This window comes from Gossypium hirsutum, chromosome A09 (assembly GCF_007990345.1).
Source record: "Gossypium hirsutum isolate 1008001.06 chromosome A09, Gossypium_hirsutum_v2.1, whole genome shotgun sequence".
NCBI classification, from domain to species: domain Eukaryota; kingdom Viridiplantae; phylum Streptophyta; class Magnoliopsida; order Malvales; family Malvaceae; genus Gossypium; species Gossypium hirsutum.
In genome coordinates, this window is record NC_053432.1 from 5,247,161 (window position 1) to 5,257,210 (window position 10,050).

At 38.6% G+C, this 10,050-nt stretch overlaps 1 long non-coding RNA gene across 1 annotated transcript; it reads left to right on the forward strand.

Moving 5' to 3' along the window:
* Positions 1–5,293: 5,293 nt before the first annotated feature.
* Positions 5,294–6,109, forward strand: LOC121206484 (uncharacterized). Its single transcript, XR_005901523.1, has 2 exons — positions 5,294–5,416; positions 5,492–6,109. It is a non-coding gene; the product is annotated as an uncharacterized lncRNA (long non-coding RNA).
* Positions 6,110–10,050: the final 3,941 nt, after the last annotated feature.

Consider the following 10,050-nt stretch of genomic DNA (forward strand, 5'->3'; position numbering starts at 1 on the left):
CGAAGCCACCGTTGAAAGATGTCAAAAGAAGTTGAGGGAGTGGAGACCCGTGGGAGGGCTAGGAAAGCCAGTCGCTCAAGGGACATATTGTCTGCTTTAGAGGATCGCGTCGTCACTCTCGAGAGTTCAATGGGGGATATCAAGGAGAGGGTGGAAGACGTTGATGATAGGCTCCATGATGGGCTGCAGTCCATGCAGGAGCAGCTTAAAGAGTATGTGACGGATAATATGAAACAGCTGACTGGTAGAGATGATGCCATTGAGGCTATGGTGGTGGCCTTGAAGGGAGAGATTGCGGAGCTCAAGGGTGAACTCACAATCTACAAGGTTGCCTTGGGCAATGGTGGGTTAGCGGCTGCCGCACCCAAGCCCAATATTGATGTTCCCAAGCCAAAAGAGTTTAAGGGAACAAGGTCCGCAAGAGATGTGGACAACTTTTTGTGGGGAATCGAGCAATACTTCTGTGCCAAAGGCATCACGGAGGATGTCACTAAGGTAACTACTGCTGCGATGTATTTATCTGACGTTGCTTTATTGTGGTGGCGTCGTAGGTCCACTGATGTGAGACGTGGTGGGTCTGAAATCGAAACATGGGAGGAGTTTCGATGTGAGTTCAAAGCACAGTTTTACCCAGAGTATGCCGAGGATGAGGCTCGGGCAAGGTTGCGTCGGCTTGCGCAACAAGGCACTGTGAGGGAATATGTACAGGAGTTTAGCGATCTTATGCTCCAAATCTCAGATATGGGGGAGAAAGAGGCATTCTTTTCCTTTATGGACGGATTAAAACCGTGGGCGAAGCAAGAGTTGTAGCGCCGAGGAGTTCAAGAGCTCACCAAGGCTATGTCAGTAGCAGAATCACTTGCTGAATTTGGTGGGAGGAAAGACAATTCCAATTCTTCTAAACCCAGATTAAAGGGTAATAGTGGGGGAGATAAAGAAAGGCCCACTAGGAACGGCGATGGTAAGAAACCTTGGGACAAGAGAAAGAGTGGGCCTATAAAGTGCTTCCACTGTGAGGGTCCACATATGATCAAGGACTGTCCAAAGAAGGCCGCTCTCAAGGCTATAGAAGCAAAGGGGGAGTCCGATGTGGAGGATAACAACCTTGGATCGATACTAGGGGGTGTCGAAGATAGAATGAGCCATGGTTTGATGTTTGTAGACATCATTGTGGCCGGCAGAAAATTGAATGCACTCGTTGACACAGGTGCTTCTGATTTATTCATGTCTGAGGAGGCTGCTTGTAAACTGGGCCTCAAGATAGATAATGAAGGGGGTCGGATCAAAACAGTGAACTCGGAAAGTATTCCAATCAAGGGGGTTGCAAAGGGAGTGGATCTTCAGCTCGGCGATTGGTCAGGGAAGGTATCCATTAAGGTAATACCACTTGATGACTATGATTTTGTGGTGGGACTAAGCTTCCTTGATCAAGTTAAAGCTCTTATTGCCCCTTCGAGCAATTACATGGTGATTTCAGATGCGAAACATCAATGCATGGTGAAAGTGACAAGGAAAATAAGCTTTGAGGGAAAAACACTATCAGCAATTCAATTTGCTAAAGGTGTACGGAGAAATGAAGTCTCATATTTAGCCACCTTGAAGATCGAAGAGACCGCTGAGTTTGTTAGTGAGACCCCGAAAGAAGTGGGACAATTGCTACAATCATTTCGAGATGTAATGCCTGCTCAGTTGCCAAAAAGTTTGCCATCCAAGAGGGAGGTGGACCACAAAATCGAGTTAGTATCCAATGTGGTGCCGCCAGCAAGGGCCCCCTATCGTATGTCTCCGCCAGAATTAGAAGAGTTGCGGAAACAATTGAAGGAACTTTTGGATGCGGGATTCATTAGATCATCTAAATCCCCATATGGTGCGCCAGTGTTGTTCCAAAAGAAACACGATGGGTCCTTAAGAATGTGCATCGATTATCGAGCTCTAAACAAGATCACCGTGAAGAATAGGTATCCTATTCCTCTTATCGCAGATTTGTTCGACCAGCTTGGTAGTGCAAGATGGTTTACCAAGTTAGATTTGAGATCAGGGTATCATCAAGTTCGGATAGTCGAGGGGGACGAACCAAAGACAGCTTGTGTGACACGGTACGGTTCGTATGAGTTCCTTGTGATGCCTTTCGGACTCACGAATGCTCCAGCTACATTCTGCACCCTAATGAATAAGGTACTTCAACCCTTTCTTGATCGTTTTGTGGTTGTTTACCTTGACGATATTGTGGTCTATAGCAAGTCGCTTGAAGAGCACGTAAGACACTTGAGGGAGGTGTTCCAGACTTTGAGGGAAAATGAGCTGTTCGTCAAGGAGGAGAAATGCTCATTTGCCCAACAAGAGGTGTCATTCTTAGGCCACATTGTGGGAGGCGGTAAGATCCGAATGGATAAAAATAAGATTCGAGCCATTTCAGAGTGGGAGCCTCCAACCAAGGTAACAGAGTTGAGATCTTTCCTTGGATTGGCAAATTACTATCGCCGCTTTGTCAAAGGCTACTCCAAAATTACCACTCCCTTGACGGACATGTTGAAGAAGGGGAAGGTATGGGATTGGAGTCCAGAATGTGAGAAGGCCTTCAACCAATTGAAGCAAGAAATGACGAGGGAGCCCGTACTTGTCTTGCCAGATTTTACGAAGCCTTATGAGGTACGTACAGATGCATCAGATTATGCTATTGGGGGAGTACTGATGCAAGATGGACACCCAATTGCTTTTGAGAGTCGAAAGCTTAACGAGACGGAACGTAGATATACGGTCCAAGAGAAAGAGATGACTGCGGTAGTACACTGCTTGCGCACATGGAGACATTATTTATTGGGTTCCAGGTTCGTGGTCCTTACCGACAATGTTGCCAATAGTTACTTTCTAACCCAGAAAAAGTTGTCTCCCAAGCAGGCTCGTTGGCAGGTTTTACTAGCAGAGTTTGATTTCACAATGGAATATAAACCAGGAAGTGCCAACAATGTTGCTGATGCACTTAGTCGAAAGATGGAGTTCGCAACAATCAGTCAACCTGATGGCTCTTTGTTGGAACGCATTCGAGAGGGATTGTCCCATGATCCTACGGCCAAAAATTTGATTGAGCTTGCCAAGGAGGGAAAAACAAGAAGGTTTTGGCTTGATGGGGAGCTAGTATACACTCATGGACACCGCCTCTATGTGCCCCATTATGGGAAACTCCGTAAGGAAGTAATGAAGGAATGTCATGACTCGAAATGGGCAGGCCATCCAGGGATGCATCGCACTTTGGCCCTTTTGGAGGATCGCTATTATTGGCCTCACATGGGTGCTGATGTGGAAACCTATGTGAAAACTTGTCTAGTGTGCCAACAAGACAAGGTTGAGTTAAAGACTCCAGCCGGCTTGCTTCAACCCCTGCCAGTCCCAGAAAGGCCATGGGAGAGTTTATCCATGGATTTTATTATTGGTTTGCCTAAGTCTGACGGGTTTGCTAGTATTCTTGTGGTGGTGGACAGGTTTTCAAAGTATGCGACTTTTATTCCGGCGACCAAGAGTGCCCTGCTGAGGAAGCAGCTCGGTTATTCCTTAGACACGTGGTGAAATATTGGGGAGTGCCACTATCTATTATCAGCGATCGAGATGGTCGATTTACTGGTCGGTTCTGGACGGAGTTGTTCAAGTTAATGGGCTCAGATTTGAACTTCTCCACGAGCATGCATCCACAAACCGATGGGCAAACTGAACGAGTAAATGCACTGTTGGAGACGTATCTTCGGCACTATGTGAGTGCCACACAAAGGGATTGGCCAAAGTTGCTGGATGTGGCCCAATTTTCATATAACTTGCAGCAAAGTGGAACCACGAATCAGAGTCCATTTGAAATAGTGACGGGTCAACAGCCACTCACACCCAACGCTGTTGTAACCCATTACACAGGACCAAATCCAGCAGCCTATAGATTCGCAAAAGATTGGCAAGAGAAGAATGACTTGGCTAGAGCTTGTTTACACAAGGCAAGTAAGCGTAGCAAGAAGTGGGCCGATCAGAACCGAAGGGATATACAATTTCAAGTGGGTGACTCAGTCCTTGCTAAACTACACTTGATTTTACGATATACTGGTTTGCACAAGGGTCTTGTGCGAAGGTATGAAGGGCCGTTTAAAGTTGTGAAGAGAGTGGGCAAGGTGGCCTACAAGTTGGAGTTGCCACCAAAACTTAAAGTACACCCAGTCTTTCATGTAAGCATGCTTAAGCCGTTTCATGAGGATCAAGAAGATCCGAATCGAGGCAAGTCCGAACGAGCACCGATGGGGGTAAAAGTCTCGTATGATCGTGAAGTAGAAAACATTGAGGCAGATCGGGTAATCAGACGAAAGTACCACCGACCACAGCATGAGTACTTAGTTCGATGGAAGGGACTTCCTGATAGCGAAGCAAGTTGGGAACCTGCTGAGGCATTGTGGCAGTTCCAAGGGAAGATTGATCAGTTCCATAAGGAGGATGCGACGAGGGCGTCGCTAGAACAAGTGGGGGAGAATGTCATGGGTTGCGCGTCGGTGCCCGCAACCATGACAAACTGGTGCAATCCATCGTGTTCGAGGGAGGTCATTTAGCCCAACCAAACGGGCCCAACCAAACTGGCCCGGTGATTTGAGAGATTAAAAGCCCATCTCAAGAGCCTGATAGAAATGGGAAGTGTTCTAGAAGATATAATTATGAAATCTTAGAGTTCTATTTGTATATAGCTGGTTACATAAGCTTAGAGTTCTAATTGTATTCAGCTTTTAATTATAGCTATTGATATACTGTGAGGCTCAACTATAAATAGAGACCTCTTTGCTCATTGTATATGCGCGGAGTTATTAATAACAATTTTGAGAGTATTCACTCAAACTTTTCTCTCAAGTGTTCTTGCTTTTGTTCATCTTTCAAGGCTCGTTCTTACTTCGTTCTTCTGTTGTTCTTCGTGAAAATCTTAAGGGAATTCTATTGAATCCTTTATTGTTGCAAGTGAAGTTGACTTGGGCGTTTTTGCTGCTGAATCTTTTTTTGTTACAAGTTAGGCTGACTTAGGCGTTTTGAGCAGAGAAACTGCCTAAGGCCGCACGGATCGCGTGGGAAAACTCTAAGTCCGTGACACTAGGGGTAAAGGGTCAGATCGGGTCGAGTATAACTAATACGACACCGTTTTGGGAGCCACTGAAACAGGCTCAAAACGGCACCGTTTTTGGTCCTTTAAAATGCCTAAAACCAGCCTCCTTCAACCCAATCAACCTCAGCCCCCTTTCTTCTCAACTAGCAAGCCCTAAATCTTTTCTTTCATACACTGATCCACCACCATGAATGGCAACCGGTGGTTTCCGGGCTTCAAAGAGTTGATTTTTAGCCATGAGATCCCCTTTTAGACTTCAATTTCAACGAAGCAAAAAAGAATCGCTAGCCCATTCGTAAGGTAAATTTCCTTTTCCATTTTTTTCTTTTATTTTCTAAATGTAATGGTGGAAGATTTGAGGAAGTAAATCACCAGGAAAAGAGAACAAAGAAAAAAAAATCAAAGAAAGACTCAAACAAATCAAGAACAGAAATCACCTTTCTATGGCTTTTGGAAATGCTCTCTTTTTGTATTTCAGTGCGTGTAGTATGCGTAAGTCTTTTGCAGGTACATTCAATGGCTTTTTATAGCCAATTTACAGAGTAAATAAAAATAAAATTACATTTTATTGCTGTCATTTGCTGTAAATTCTGTTATTCCCCTTCTCCCATGTTCTTTTGCAAGAGCATCCGTACAGGAGCACGAAGAAGGGCGCGTGTGAAAGAGGCCGTGCTTGGGACCGTTCCTGGGGAGCCCAATCCTAGCTGGCTACTGGTGACTTCCAGAAGCTTCCGGCCTGGGCTCTATGAGCCTACTTCGAGAATAAGCGGCCATGAGTGCAGACTACTGCTGCGGCACCGATCAGCAACTAGGGTTTGGGTTAGGGTTAGTCTTAGATTGGGCCTTTGGGGTTATTGGGTTAAGGACTTTGGGCATAATTATTGGGCTGCAATAGATTTGGTTTAGTTTAATAATTGGGCTTATATATATTAGGATTGTAAATGGACATTAATTTATTTTGGGGATGTTTAATGTTTTTGTTGCTTTTTTTTATTTTGGGGTTTTTATATTTATTTTGGATTATAATGGGTCGGGCGAATTGGGCCTATTACAATTAATATACCTATTTATTTTAAGATATTATATAAATTACACTTTATAAATGAATAAACAAATAAAACTCTGAATATTAAATATTTAATAATATACTGTACATGTTACAATGCATTTTTTTAAAAAATAAAGAAAAAGAAATGTGACCATTATAGTATGATATATACTCTATAGTACAAACAAATGTACTCATACTTTATAGTTTACTATTTCTAATGTTTGAGCCGTTTTTATGGACTGTAGGCGGCCAACACGATTTGGTCGGAAACAAGTGAATATATTATGGATAAAGTATTGTAGAGGTAACTAAATTGCAGTTTTTTTTAGTAGGTGGATTATGTAAAGTTACAAAATAGTTATTCAATTGTTATTAAAGTTTTGTTTTAGCTATTAACTTGTTAACATAAAAATAGAAACACCTAAAAATTTAAGATGGTTGAGTGATCAAACAAAGACAATATTGAATAGTTGAGTGACCATTTTGTATCTTTTTAAAGTTAGGTGAATAAAAAGAAAAAAAAATTTCATAGTTGGGTGGCAACTAGTTTACTTTACCCATATATTATATTATATTTCACATGTAAAACAGCTTATTTGCTAAGAGTCATTTTTTTTTGTCCTTCTTAGTCCTCTATATTAGGGTATAAATAAGATTCTGATGCTTGTAAGATTATTTGAGTTTGATTCGAAAGAAATTGAATTCGACTCGATAATTATTGAGCTGAGCTCGAGTTATCGATCGAGCCAAATTCGAGCTTAATAATACTTGACTTGAATAGTTTTCATATTTTTATATTATTAAGTTACTCTATTTCCCTTAATTATCAAGCTGAGCTTCAGTACAAAAATTGATAAACTAGTTTAATCGAACTCGAGTTCAAGTAGCTTCATTATATCTCAAATGAGTTCAAGCATAAAAATATATATTCAATTGATCTCAAACCAAATATCGAATTCTAAACTTTAAGTCCAACTTAACAATATTCATACTTGATTACCCAACCCTCTACAAGCTATTCTGCCCCCGTAAAAGGTTCAATGCATCCCATTTGCTCTCATGACATCTTCTTTCCTAATTCAATGTACGCTAGAAATTTCCAAGGAAGATTTGCAAAGAAAGACCATAATCTGAACTTTATTGACACAATCAAGCTAAAGTGTTCCTATTCAGAATCTTTTATCAAAAAGTCAACTCTCCTCATCACATACAATCTTTATCATATGTAAGTTTTTTTTTTAAATATAGATGATTTATGTTGAATATATTGAATATATTTTGAAAAACCAGCAAACTAACCATGTATACATCATTAGCAGGAACAATAAACAATATCAAATTTGTTCCCACGATATTTTTGGACCTGCTGCTGTATTTTCATCTTAAAGTAGGAATTAAGAGTTGTGTAAAATGACTAACTTTATGTATGTGGGTTTTATGATGGGAAACAACTCAGAAACCTTCTTTCAACTTAGTTCTAAAAAAAAAAACAATAATAATGCAGTTTAGAATTATCTGGAAAACATCCAAGCAAAGCAAAACCTATTCCATGATGAATGCTTTTTCACTTGCTTACCAACTTACTTTTTTAGTTTTTAGAGACAAACAAAACATGATTAATTGTTTCGTAGACTCGTCTAATTAAACACGGTTATATATCATATATGATAACAAAAGAATTCTTTCTATGTGAAAAAAACAATAGTCAATATATTAAATAAACATTGAGTATTAAGCACAAATTGCAGATTTTAGTGAGAGCGAAGTGTACTCCAGTTTCATCAAATGACACAAATCTAGAGGAATATGACCAGTAAAACTATTATTAGTGGGGGATAAAAGGCAGATCTTAAGGTATTGAAGTTGACGTACTCAACTGTAACCTTCTTAACTCGGTCCAGATGTTATGGCCGAATTTTGAAGGTTACATTGGTCACCGAAATTACCTCATAGAATCAATTAGATTTAAAAACGTTTTTTTACTAACTTTTAGAAAATTTAATGTAGCTGCCTTGGGATTATCAAAATTTCATATTATTAAGTCGAGTTAACTTAAGAGTCCAATTTAAGAAGTGTTGTGACATTTTGAGATAAACTTAGTTGATTTTTGTTTTGTTCATTTGCCTTTTTAAAACTCCAATTCCATTATTACGTAGTGGAAAAAGTGAAACCATCAGTTTTACCACTGTATTTTCTTTAACAAAGATTCAGGTCACATATTTCTAATACATATAAAATATTTTATAATAAAAGATATAAATAAATTTTATAATTATAATTGTAAAAATTTATATAACTTATTAATCAAATAAAAAGTTATATTTTTTTTCTATACGTAGTCAATTTTATAATAACTTATTGAAAATATATATTATTGGTATGTTTCATGTCTATATTACGATCTATGTTTGGAGTATATGACTACCTCTTCCAATAATATTGTCTTCAAAGATTGAACATATGCTCTCTCTTTCAAATTGCAATATGCTTTACCACTGCGCTCAACACTTATTGATAGCTTGTCAAAAAATTTATATATTTATATGATGAAAACGAATTATAAGTTAATACCTAATTGAAAATACATGAAATCAATTAATTATCATCATAAAATATTATAATACTTATATTTGTTGTAAATAATTCATGTGAAAATGCATAAAGACATGAAGACAAAAAAAAATTATATGTTCATATATTCTATTTATTTAAAATTATTGTTACATTTATTGAACTCCATGTGATGGCGTGATGATTAAAGGTATTCACCGTCTTATGTGTGATTTGGGTTTAAGTCACACTAGTTGCATTTGTTATTTGAGCTTTGCCTTATTATAATAATTCACCAAAAAAAACAATTACTGTTGTATTTATTAATATTTTGAATTTAAAAATAACTTTTTATATTAATATAACACAATGAAAATGATTTTAATTAAATTTATTTAAAAATATTAAATTAATTTGACATATTATAATTTTATAATACCACGTCATTAGAACTAATATATTTCCTCAATAAATTAAATTTCACATGTGAAAGAAGACAATATTATAAACAATTGACCCAAAGTTTTTGGTTTCAAAATCTTTTATGGAAAAATCCACACTTCAATGGTGATGAGTAGTGATTACATACAATCTTTGTTTACATACACCTTTAATTAAATGTGGCAAAAGCTGCTCCGTGTATAGAAAACAAAACGTGATCAATGATGAATGCTTTTCCACTCGTTTTTCAACCTACTTTACTGGGTTTCCATACTGTGTATGTTTTTCTTTCTATGAACAACAGTAGTCAATGTGCCCTGGTTGTTTCTATCAACTTTTAGCTTAGAAAAAGATAGACAAAAATGTGACCTTTAGTCCTACAATGAAATGAACTTGTATAAATTCATTACCAGAAACTATGACATGGTACAACTGAACCTTTAGCAGATAATTAAGCTCAGCTAATTAAAAATGGCCTCATCCTCAACCTTTTCCATTATTTTAGGGATACTGTAGGCTACCATCTTTCTAATTTCCATTGCTAGAACTGTGACAATAGCAGATCCATCGCCTTTGGCGTCCGAAGCCATAGCTATGGTAGAAAGTGGGTGGTGGAGTAACTATAGCAACAATTGTTAAGTTTAGTTCCCATGCAAAGGTGGCCATGCACGACATGCAAAGGTGGTCATGCTTCTGGAATCGCAGCAGGCAGTGGTGCCATGGTGTGCAGCAAGCTGAAGCTATCCATTTAGTTTCCTTAATTGAATGTTTTGTATTTAGTTAGGATCAAACTTAGTTGGTAGCTGCATTTTGATGTAATTAGGTGCTGAATGACAAGTTTAGGTAGAAGCTTTTTGTTTTTCAATCAAGTTTACCAAGTTACTAGGCAATT